Source organism: Heteronotia binoei, chromosome 1, assembly GCF_032191835.1.
Source record: "Heteronotia binoei isolate CCM8104 ecotype False Entrance Well chromosome 1, APGP_CSIRO_Hbin_v1, whole genome shotgun sequence".
In the NCBI taxonomy this organism is placed as follows: Eukaryota; Metazoa; Chordata; class Lepidosauria; order Squamata; family Gekkonidae; genus Heteronotia; species Heteronotia binoei.
The window spans coordinates 206261101-206273452 of NC_083223.1; positions in this window are offsets into that span (position 1 = coordinate 206261101).

Consider the following 12352-nt stretch of genomic DNA (forward strand, 5'->3'; position numbering starts at 1 on the left):
AATTTTATCTATCTGTATAGCTGAACTTGAATTGTGTTGTTAGCCGCCCTGAGCCTGCTCCGGCAGGGAGGGCGGGATATAAATAAAATTTTGTTGTTGTTGTTGTTGTTGTTGTTGAGGGAATATATGTGGGTCTAAAAGTCTGAAGGGCTGGGAGCAGAGGCTCCAGTCGACTTGGAAGACTTGGCACAGTATACCCAAGAGGCCAGCCTATACTAGTGGTGGAGAGTGTATTATGAATGAACTGTAAAACCTGAGAGACCTAAGGAAAGAATATATGATAAAGCCTGATGTTACTGAGCAACTTGCTAACTGAGTGAGATACTTTATAGCCCATGTAAATATCTCCCATACCCCAGTTTAAGACTTTGTGTTACAATAAATATCTGTGGTTTATTTTAAAGTTCTCTGGTGCCTATAATTTGGGAAAACTGTCAAAGCTGCTGTGGTCCCCTACGAATTGAATTACACATCCATCTGAAAGCAAAAACCCCGAAGAGACTAAGATAGAGAAATCCATATCATACCCACCCCTTGAGTTATATATTCCTGAGGTAAAAGTTTTAAAAGGAAGAACTGAGGCAACAGAGGGGCTGGTGTAGCCATAAACAGCACATAGAAGCGATCCAGTGGGACCGTGAGGCGGGTGCTGTCATAGCGCCGGGACCTGGAGGCTACGAAGTGGCACCCTTGTCCGTCGGTGCCCCAACCGATTCAAGCAGAAGGGCAGAGTCCCAATGAGGTGCAGGAAATACTAGATGCCAGGTTGAAAAGGGGAGTGCTCTACTTTTTAATAAGGTGGAAACATTTCCCCCCAAGTCACGATGAGTGAATTTAAAAGTCAGGATCCAATAGGCCACCGGCTACTTCCTCAGAGCTTAAGACATGGGAGCAATCAGTAACATCATTGTTCAATACCTATGGTTAGTTCAGGACTACTGAAATAAATCTGGAGACAATTCTGTTAAACTTGTTCCCTTAACAATGAATCATTACTTACTAATATTACTAATTATTCCTTTCCATAGTCTTTGGTGGGACTGTTAAATCTTCCTTTTCATAGAGCATTCCAGTGGTCCATTCAATCTTCTCTTTTAGTTCCTCCCAAGTGAGGCGAATGGAGTGAAAAGCCCCTAAGAGCATTCTAGTCTCATAATTGAAGCCACAATGTAAAATTGATTTAAAGTCATCATCAAAGTCTGGCTTACTCTCACCATCCCTTTTTACCTGCCCTGATAGGACGACCAAGAACTTCATTCTATCTACATACGTCTGAGGATCCTCTGCTGGAGCCTGGTTCTCATTCATATATAGTTCCTTTAAAGAGCTTACAGCCCAAATTCGGATCAGGACCTTGCTAATCCACTCACGAGCAGTAGCTCGGCTGAGTCTATGGTGCAGGATGGTAGTCTCAATCTTGTTGAACGCTGGGGCCTTGGCATAGTGCTTAATCAATCATGTTAAGTCAGCACCATCCACAGTTGGATAGGAAGTCATGACCTTTTTACACCACATCACTGAGTTCTCCTTAGTAAAGGGACTCATCTGATCTGCAATGATTTTTAGTTCTTTAAACTCCCAGGGGACCTTTTCCTAACTTCCTTACTAGATTTCTTTCCTGCAGCAGTGGTAGTGGTGACCTCTTTATGATGCACCAGATTAATGGGCTGGTGGGCTGCTATGGGGGTCCCAGGACTAAATTCAGTCTCTTAGGACTGTTCTTCCTCCAATGGGTAGACCTCTTCCTCAGTGGCACAATCTAATACTGCTTCAGGATGTAATGCAGAGACTGAAGAGACCAGCTTTCTCAATATTAGCCTGAGATTTGTTATAACCCTTCTGCATGTATCATGATTTTCTGCTTGTCTCTTCTTTTGAATTTCTTCTGACATAACTTGCACTGCATGTCAGAGTTTGTCAATGTGTGCCCATGCATCTTGAAACTGCCTCTCTAGGACGCTAGCTTCCATTCAGCTTCCTTCACCTTTTCTTTTTCCTCGCGGATCTGGTCCGCCTGTGCTTGCTTCTCTATAGCATTCCCTACTCTTTCTGTCTCAAGTTGACTTTGGAGTAGCCATTTGTCTGCTTTTATATCCAGCAACTCCTGGTTTAAGGTATCCCTAGTTTCTTTCAAGTTTTTACTCAGTTGAGACCTATTGTCTTCCAATTCCTTATTCAATTGGGACTTAGCGTCTTCCAATTCTTTATTCAGTTGCTCTGTAGTGTTCTCTAATATCTGTTGCAAGCAATCCACCTCATTTTTACTGTTTTCCAACTCACTTTGGAACTGACTGGTCACTAATACGCTTTCCTGCAATGCCATAAATAATTCCCATATTACAATTTTTTTCTTCTTGTCAGCACTGGGTTGATCTTTCTCACATACCTCTTGATATGCATTCCTTAGAATTTGTAGTGGGTCTGGTCCTTTAAAGGATCCAAGCCCCCAAGGATTGTCTCCTTTCTTAGCTAACCATTTATCCAATTTAAAAGGAGAGACTTCCTTCCTTGCCATCATGTTTACAGCACTTGATGTTAACAAAATTAATTTTAAACGGTGAGGGAGTAGAGGGGCCAACTCCTTTCCTTCATGGCTCCTTTATGCCTTTTCTTTTTCTCTTTCATTGTTCCAATTTCAAAAGGGGAAAAGAGTCTGCTCTCTACCTGGATCACTCCAACCGGTGCACAACTGGGTGAGGCAGGGGATTTACACATGAGGAAAGTTGCCCCAGATGGCACACAATTTCCTGTGTCTTTCTTCAAAAGGGGAAAAGGGTCTGCTCTCTACCTGGGTCACTCCAACCGGTGCACAACCAGGCGAGGCAGGGGATTTTCTTGCTCTAGGATCAGGGTCACTCCAACCAGTGCACAACCTGATTAGGCAATTTCTTACACATGAGGAGACCAGCTCAAGGTAGCCCAAATTCTCCTGTGGTATATTCTTACTTGGTCTCAGTCCAGGGCCACACCAGATGGTGCGTCGCCTGATGAGGCAGTACTATTGCTCTCACTTTTTCAAGTTAGCATAAATTCTCCGGGGCAAATGTGGCTCACTCTCAACTTAGGTTAGCGCTTTCCCTATGATGCGGCTCTGTTGCATGCAAGGAGATCGGCTCCAGATAGCCCGTTTTCTCCTGCAGTGATTTATTTTTGCTCTTCAGTCAGGTTAGCTAGCTCCAATTACCTGCTGAGGCAGTGAGGTTACTCACGAGGAGACCGGCTCAAGGTAGCCTGACCCTCCTGTGGCAACTCTATTATGGATCAGCCTCACTCCAGTTAGCACATCACAGATCCTTGGCCTTCTGAGCAATAATTGCCATGGTTATTGCTTAATCCCTCTAAATTTTTCTCAAAATCCTTAGTTTACTTGCAGGGCTGATTTTCCTGCACTGCTATGTGCCTAGCTACAGGCCACCAAGGTAAACTGATGCAGGAGCCTTCCCTGGCACTCCCCTGCCTTTTGAGGAGCATAGAACTCACAGGACACCTCTGTGCATCTCACGAGAGAAGGAGGAAGTTGCAGGATCTTTCTTAGTCCTCTGCAACCCTAACAAATGTGTGTATGGCTTATGGGCTTCCACACACAGATGGGCTCCTCAGGAGGGGCTTTTTTCTAGCCTCTTCCTCCAAACCAATCAAAAGTCACTGCCCCTGCACCTTTCCTTAGTGGGGCAGTCCTGGGTTCACCAAAATTTTTTAAAAGTCTCAGAGCATGAACTTTTCCTCAGCTGGCCCTAAGCAGAAAGGAATTCGCACCCCCCCTCCCCCCCCCCCCCCCGTTGGAAAGAGTACTTAACTCCTCAGAGCAGGGACAAATTATTAACCCTAAAGGAGAGCTTCTCGCTCCTTTCACTAAATTCTCTTAAAGGCACAGCACCAGAACTTTCTCTCTGGCTGCTGCATGCAAATGGCAACAGACAATCACCTCTAATGTGGACTTCCCTACATATGTGTGCCTATTGGCATGTGTGTGTTAGAGATAAGAGCTATGGAGCAAAAATAAAAAGGGGAAGGGTCCCTATCTGCTCCTAAATAGCAGCCTAGCCTGTTCTCCTTCCCAACCTTTGACAGACACGTTGAGTAGGCCAATTGGGACGGTGGCCAGGCTTCATGTGTCCCCCCCCCCCTTGTGTTCAAAAAGCCAAGTCCATTTTCATGGAGTTGGCAGCTTGGTGCGGCTAGGGGACCAGCACTGAATGGTAAGAGAGGGGACAGCCCACCCACAAGATAGAAAAATACTCTCTAGAGCCATTCACACAGATCACAATCACTCATCCACAAGCACAATAGCCTAACAGGGCGAATTTCTCAAAGGAGTATCCTTCCACATCTGGCTGCCAGAAGACACGTGTGTTGATACTTGTGTATTCTGACTACCAGGGTTCTGCCAAGTTTTCTCCACTATCTGTTAACCATTATCTGTTTCTCCACTATCTGTTAACCATTATCTGTTAAGCAAATTGCCCTAAAAATAGGGTTCTGGGGAATTTAACGTGGTGGGCAATCAGCCTTTTAGCGAGATCTTGAGAACCTATATATACAAAAGGCATCTGCTTTGGAAATCACCCAATAACGAGGAAATTTGGTCTAATAATAATAACAGGGGTTTTATTATAAAATAAAGGCAAACATACAAGGGTATAAAATCATACAACATACATACAGGCCTAAGAAAACAGATATGAAATTGATAGAGGGGTAACACAAAGGTAAAAACATAGACAGGGTATACGACCTGATCCTGGTGGCTTAGGGTCCAGTCGCAACTAGAAGATATAGACATGCACTGCGATGTGCCATGCCTGATGCTCCTTTCTTAGGTTAGGGAGGGAGGAACAATCTGGTTACATATTGCTCAGGCAGAGAGAGAGTAAGCATGGCTTTCTCTCTGGTTATATTATTTTTGGAAAGGAAAAGGTCCTCCCAAAAAGTGGCTGGCTTGTTGGTGGGCAGTATCTAGTCTATTCTGGGTACCTTATTGGATGCCCACCTCCAGCGAATGAGCAGATCTGACTCTGGTCACCTGAATGGATCTCCAGGTAACAATGGGACAGGGGGAGGCTCCAAATTGGCAGTTTGGGCAAGGCATGGGTGGAGGCATGGGTGGAGGGGATTAAACAAGCTATCCAAACTTATCTAAAGGTGACAATAGATGTCCAAATTGGTACCTAAGGTGACACCCAATCTATACAAAGAACTTCTGGCTTTGGGGGAAACTGGTCTTCCTCTTCTTGCTCTTCTGGCTAGCACAGTCCTTTGTCTGAAGTTCCGTTTGACAAAGACTTGGGCGGTCTGACAGGATCCACACCTAAGCTAAGCTTGATTGCCTTATGTAGATGTAACAGCTGTTGAGTACATGAGCCTCTCGCTTCTCTGTCATGGAGTCTGGCACTGCAGGAAGATGGTCGCTGATGATGTTAGCCTCCCAACATGGCTTTCATGGCCAAGGCTGGAAACCTTGACAGTTCTTGGTGACCCAACCTCTTCCACTGCAACGGCCGAGATGGTGCACACACGAAGTGGCTGGAAACCCATCTGTATTTCTGGCTAGCACTCTTCCAGAGATATAGAGTGCTGTTGTAACGCTGAGGCTGTTAGTATTCACATAAGTCTCTTTTAAAATGGCAGATAAAACCCATGTTTCACAGCAGATGTGTGTGAGTTGAATCTCTAGGCACCCTGGCAACAAAATGGGTGATTACAATGTCCATATATAACTGAAATTAGGGGTCTCACACCTGTTTTGGAGTTATTACATTTCCCAGGCTGCCTTCTGTCCCTTTGATCGGGTGGCTAGGCTTGCCAATCCCCAGGTCCCAGCCGGGGATTCCTGGTTTTGCAAGCTTCTTCCCACCCCCTGTCAGCTGGCTGGTGAGGGGGGGGGGAAGCTCGCCCCCACCTGCCTTTTCACTTTAGAACTAAAGGAACCTTGAAAAGGCTTGCTTTTTGGATGGTGTTTCTGTGCCTTTAAATCTAGGACCCAGTCAGACTGAATGGGGGTGGGGTGAGCCAGCAGAACAAGATGGCTGCTCCCGGTAAGCTGTGAAGTTATAGCAGTCCAGAGATCCTCCTTTTGTTTCACAATCCTTTTCGAAAACATTGCATAGTAAAGGAAGAACTTGAACCCTTGCTGTAGCAGTCCAGAGACCCTCCGTTTGTTTCACAATCCTTTTAGAAGACATTGCATAGTAAAGGAAGAACTTGAACCTTTGCTATAGCAGTCCAGAGACCCTCCGTTTGTTTCACAATCCTTTTATAAGTCTTTTGCATAGTAAAGGAGGAACTAGAACCTTTGCTTTCCCTGTGTTAGTCTGATAGAACTTAGAACTTCAGCAACTCATGAGTAAATTGCCCCAGTGAGATCAAACAAGTGTGGGATCACAGACTGTTTATTTTGGCTGTGTGTGTGTGTGCGTGAGAGAGAGAGAGAGAGTGAGTGTACAGGGACATGGGCTGCTTGGGTATGAGGAAATGAAGGCTGTATTCAGGGGAACCTCACTGCTGTATTTTTACTTATTTATTTTAGGGAATGTGAATGTCTCCTGGCTCCACCCCCCCAAAGTTCCCAGATATTTTTTGAGTTAGACTTGGCAACCCTATGGGCATGATTTGAAGGGGAACTAGCCCAGAGAGGGGTGGGGCCTGGGAAGAGAGCACAAAAAAGGCCAAGCACAGGCAGGGTGTGTTCTCTCTGGAAAAGGTTGCAAGAAAGTAGGCAGCAGGAGGGATCCCTTACCCAAGGTGGTCAGATTGGTAGTAGAATAGGGACTGTATAGCTAAACACATCAGGGTTTTTGTTTATTTGCAGCAACCTTTACCCTTTTCATATTCAATTTGGCACTAAATCTTTATCATCCACTTAGTGTTTTAGAGCACTAATAATAAACTTTTTTTGTTGTTATACTGTCTGGGTTCTCACATCTCCTTGGTCACAGTTAAGAGGTATTAACAAGGAAGACAAGGGTGGCTGGGTGTTCTGGACCCCCCCCCCCATACAGACCTTTACCAGAGTGGTGGCAGCCAGTAAAAGACCCTGCTAGGCCCCTGCTGCGTGACTCCATCCAAGAAAACACACCTCCTTCTTTGATCTCTGTTAGCAAAACTTCATTTCATGCTCAGAGGAAGAAACAGACACTTTTATGGTGATACATTGGTGGGCAGATTCCCATTGGGCACACTGCAACCCAGGAAAGTGGAAGTGAGGCAATATGGGGGTGGAGATCTTCATGCATTTACAAGACTTTGGTCATCATGTGTAAATAAAGGAAGAGGATATTTGGTTCCAAACAAGATGGATTCTCATTTAAACTTCTTTGTAGAATGATCCCTTGTAGAGACTTTGCTCATCATAACTCATTCATAACAAAGTAAACAAATAATAATGATGTGCTCACCACCATAATACTCATTTGCCCCCTTCCATATATATTTTTTCTGGCTACGGCAGTGTAATGTACTGAGTGACGAGATGTGTTGAAGGCAACATACTTTATTGGCGAGTACATCACAAGAGAGAGAATCGCGGGCCGGGTCCCGATTATATACATGCCCCAGAACAACCCTCCATCTGGCCAGGCCCAATCCTGGCCAGTTAAACTTCCCACCACAGATCTTGATTGGCGGAGCGTATTAGCGAGCTACATCCGGGGACCAGTGGGTTTCCCCTGGTCGCCTCTGTAGCGTGCGCTGTGCTGTACATAGAGACTTGAATGTATGACATAACACACCTCCCCCCTAGTTCAGGACACAAAGTCTTTCAAGTAGGCCGGTGCCCGGCGTTCCCTGGTTGACCTCCTCGGGGTTAATTGGGGAGTTGGTGCGGCCACTGAGGCTGGCGGGGCGGCGGTTTCCCCGTGTTGGGGTGATGCCGGACGATGACTGTCCATCGCTTGTTGCTCGTCCGGAGTCCCTTCTCTGGTGGGGTCGCTTCCGCCGCTATGGTGTTCTTCTGCCCGTGCAGTCGGTGCGGCCGGCATGGGCAGGGTATCTTCTGGGGGTGTTGCTGTCAGTTCTTTCCCGCTCCCCCTGCCCCCCATGGCTGTCGGTTCCTCTGGCAAAGTGCAGCGGCGCTGCTGATAGATATGCCTTCTAAGGATCTGGCCCTCTTCTGTTGAGACCTCGTAGGAGCGGGACCCGGTCACCCGCAGCACCTGGGCGGCTAACCATTCCGGGCCACTCGCAAAGTTTTTAGTGTACACAGGATCCCCTGGAAAGAACCCCCTAGTGGCTCCCTGGTTTCGGGGGAACTGCGGAGGTCTGTGGTCCAGTCGGGGTGCAACCGGTCTAGCCTCATGATCAGCTTCCTCCCCATTAGCAACTCTGCAGGGCTCAACCCGGTGACAGGGTTGGGGGTGATTCGGTTATCAAATAGGAAGGCTGCCAGGCGGTGGTACCAATCCCCCTGTACAATGCACCCCAGGGCCTCTTTCGTGGTGCGCACCATGTGCTCTGCTTGGCCATTGGTGGCCGGATGGAAGGGGGCGAACCAGATGTTTTGTATTAGTTATCTGCTCAAAAACTCCCGGAATTCCCGGGAGGTGAAAGCGGTCCCATTGTTTGTGACAAGGGTATCGGGAATCCCATGCGTGCAAAAGACTCTACGCAAGGCTCTGACCACTGCCGCAGTGGAGGTTGAAGCTACTGGAATAACTTCCAACCACTTGGTGTATGCGTCCACCAGAATATTTGGCCCTGGTATGGCCCCGCAAAGTCTAGGTGTAACCAGGACCACGGCCTCTTATTGGACTCCCAGCGGTGTACAGGGGCACTGGGCAGATCAGGCTGGGATTCTTGGCAGGGTTGACACCTTTGAACCCACCCCTCAATCTCTTCGTCCATTCCCGGCCACCACACATAGCTGCGTGCTAGGGCCTTCATCTGCACTATTTCTGGATGTGTTTCGTGTAGGGCTTCCAGCACTTGTTTCTGCAATGGGGGGGAACCACCACCCTACTTCCCTAGAGAAGGCACCGCTTGGGCATGGACAGTTCTTCCCTGCGCGCTGTGAAGGCCCTGAATTCTGCAGCCTGTTTACCCTCAGGCCATCCCTGAATTCTGCAGCCTGTTTACCCTCAGGCCATCCCCTCCCCACCCAGTCTAAAACACGGGCAAGGATGCGGTCTCAACCCGTGGCTTTAGCTACCTCGGCGGCATGAAGGGGCCTCTCCGGTAGCATCTCAATAAGCATCACATGGTGGGCCAGGGCTGGGTCCATAGAGGGCAGCGGCTGAGGGCGTCTGCGTGTCCCATAGCTTTGCCCGGGTGGTGGACCAGGGCATATGTGTATGAATTGAGGAACTGATTCCACCGCAGGATGCGCTGCGACAGAATTTGTGGCGTCTGGCGGTCCGGGGCGAGGAGGCCCAGGAGCGGCTTATGGTCTGTGGCGATCGTGAAACGCCTACCATACAGGTAGTTGTTAAATTTATACACCCCCGCCACGATTGCTAAGGCCTCTTTGTCAATCTGGGTGTAGTTGTGCTCAGCGGGGGGGTCAGGGTTCTTGAATAATAGGCCACTGGAACCTCCCTCCCATCTGGGAGTTGGTGCCCCAGGACGGCATCCACCCTGTATGGGGAGGCATTGCATGCCAGAATCACTGGGAGGGATTTGTCAAAGTGGTGGAGCACATCGTTAGAAACTAGGAGGCCCTTGACTGCCTGAAGAGCAGTGGCCTGCTGCTTTCCCCAGACCCACGGGGCATTTTTATCTAGGAGCCTATGAAGGGGTTCCGCAATGGCTGCTTTGTGTGGCAAAAATGAATGGTAAAAATTCAATAATCCTAAAAAACTTTGTAGCTCTGTCTTACACGTGGGGGCTGGGGCGTGGACAATTGCCTTGGTCTTGTTGGCCATCGGGTGGATCCCCGCGGCGTCTACTGCAAACCTCAAGAACTCTACCCTCGACACCTCGAGGGAACACTTTTCCCGCTTAACTTTGAGTCCCGCCGCCTGGAAACGGCGGAGTACCTCACGCAGACGGCTGCTGAACTCCTCAGCGTCCGGGGCAGCAATAAGAACATCGTCAAAAAATGGTTGCACTCCGGGGATCCCTTTAAGGAGAGAATCCATTATGCTCTGAAAAATCCCCAGAGCCACACTTACCCCAAATTGTAACCGCCACACCAGAAAAGCTCTCCTGTGAGTCACAATGGTTTGGACTTCTGCTGTCTCAGCTGGTATGCCTGTGCCAAGTCCAGTTTCCCAAAAACCTTAGAGCCTGCTAGGGCTGCCAGTACGTGGCTGACTACAGGAACGGGGTATGGGTTGTCTTGCAGTGCCTTGTTTATGATGCACTTGTAATTGGCGCATATGCGCACATCCCCATTCGGCTTCACTGGGGTGACTATTGGTGTTTCCCAGGCGGTGTAGGACACCGGTTCTAGCACCCCCTGTGTCGTGAGGCGGTCCAGCTCTGCTTCTATTTTAGGTTTAAGAGTGAACGGGACCCGCCTGGCCTTGAGCCTTATCGGTCTCACGTGGGGATCGAGGGGTAAGGTGATGGGAGGTCCCTTGTAACACCCCAGGGACCCATCAAACACTTCCAGGAATTCCCAGCACACATGCTCAAAATTCTGCGTTCGCATTTGCTGCACCCCCACTATTTGAATGCCCAACGGTCGAAACCAGGCCAGCCCCAGTAAAGTGGTGAGCTGGCATTTGACTACTAGTATTTCCAGCTTGCCCTTGAAGCTCTTATACTCCACCCTTACCGTGGCCCAACCCAAAACCTGTACAGGGTTTTTTTGGAAGTCCCGCAGTATGAAATCGGCTGGCCGCAGCCTGAAACGGCCCCCGGGGCAAAATTTTCTACGTGACTCCTCCGAGATTATGGAGATGGAGGAGCCTGAGTCCAGCTCCATTTGGCATGGAGCGCCCTCAATAGAGACCGACACCCTGACCTTGTCGGGGGTGGTGAGGAGCAAGTTCATTACCTGCAGGCTCGTTGATGCGGTCGAGTATGCCGCTGTCGAGTCGTGGTTGGTGGACTGGCACCTGCGGGTCACCTTGGCCCAGCAAGCCCGCGATATGTGGCCCACTCTCCCACAGTTCCTGCAGTCCATGTTCTGATAGGGGCAGTCCCGTCTCTCGTGTGGATCTCCACAGCTGGCGCACTTGGTGTTGGCTGGTCTCTCCGTTGCTCGTGGTCTCGTGGGTGCTCTTGGGGCCGTTCCTAGTTGGCGACGGAGCTGGTTTGCCTCTTCCTCCTCTGGGTTGCCCGGTGCCGTTTCTTCCTGGTGGATGGCTTCTGCTCGCGGGTTGTTGTAGCTTTTGGTGGCTCTCTCAAATGTGATGGCTTCATTGAAGGCGCTCTGTAGGGTGAGCTCCTCTTTCGTGAAAAGCTTTTGCTGTAGCCTTTCATCTTGGAGGCCCCAAACAAATCGATCCCTCAGGGCTTTGTCCAGCTTGTTGAAGCTGCAGTTCCCCGCGATTTGGTGGAGGGCGACCAGGTAGACTGTGGCCGTCTCTCCCGCCCCTTGATCTCTCCTGTGGAAGAGAAATCGGCAGGCGATGAGGGATGGCTGGGGCAAGAAGTGCCTGGTCAGGAGTCTGACTATCTCCTTGTACGTTTTCTCCATGATCTTCGCGGGGGCCAAGAGACCCTTGGCGATCTTGAATGTGGCATCCCCACAGACACTCAGAAGCACGTCTCTCTTATGGCTGTCGTCCGTGATCAGGTTCACTTTTAGGTAGTAGTCGACCCACTCTGTGTAGGTCTCCCACCTATCGGGGTTGGCCGGGTCGAACTCTGCAAGGTGGCCCATCGTCACGCTCGGGTTCACCATGGCAGTGGTGGCGGCAGCGGGCGCTTCAGTCTCCCTGGACTGCATGCCTTCCTTGTCTCTGGCCAGGTCAGCAAAGTTTGCTGTGGGAGTTACCTGGCTAGAATCCCATCCTCATCGCCACTGTAATGTACTGAGTGACGAGATGTGTTGAAGGCAACATACTTTATCGGTGAGTACATCACAAGAGAGAGAATCGCGGGCTGGGTCCCGATTATATACATGCCCTGGAACAACCCTCCATCTGGCCAGGTCTAATCCTGGCCAATTAAACTTCCTGCCACAGATCTTGATTGGCAGAGCGTATTAGTGAGCTACATCTGGGGACCAGTGGGTTTCCCCTGGTCACCTCTGTAGCATGCGCTGTGCTGTACATAGAGACTTGAATGTATGACATAACAGGCAGTTTTCCCTACAGTTTCCCTGCCCCAGTGCCCCCCCCCCCAAAAAAATGTGAGGGTTTTTTCAGTCTTTTAAACTGGCACTATAATCTTGTTTTATATCAATACAATGTTATAACACTATGTACACCAATGTTATAACACTATGTACATAGGATCTCTGAATTCC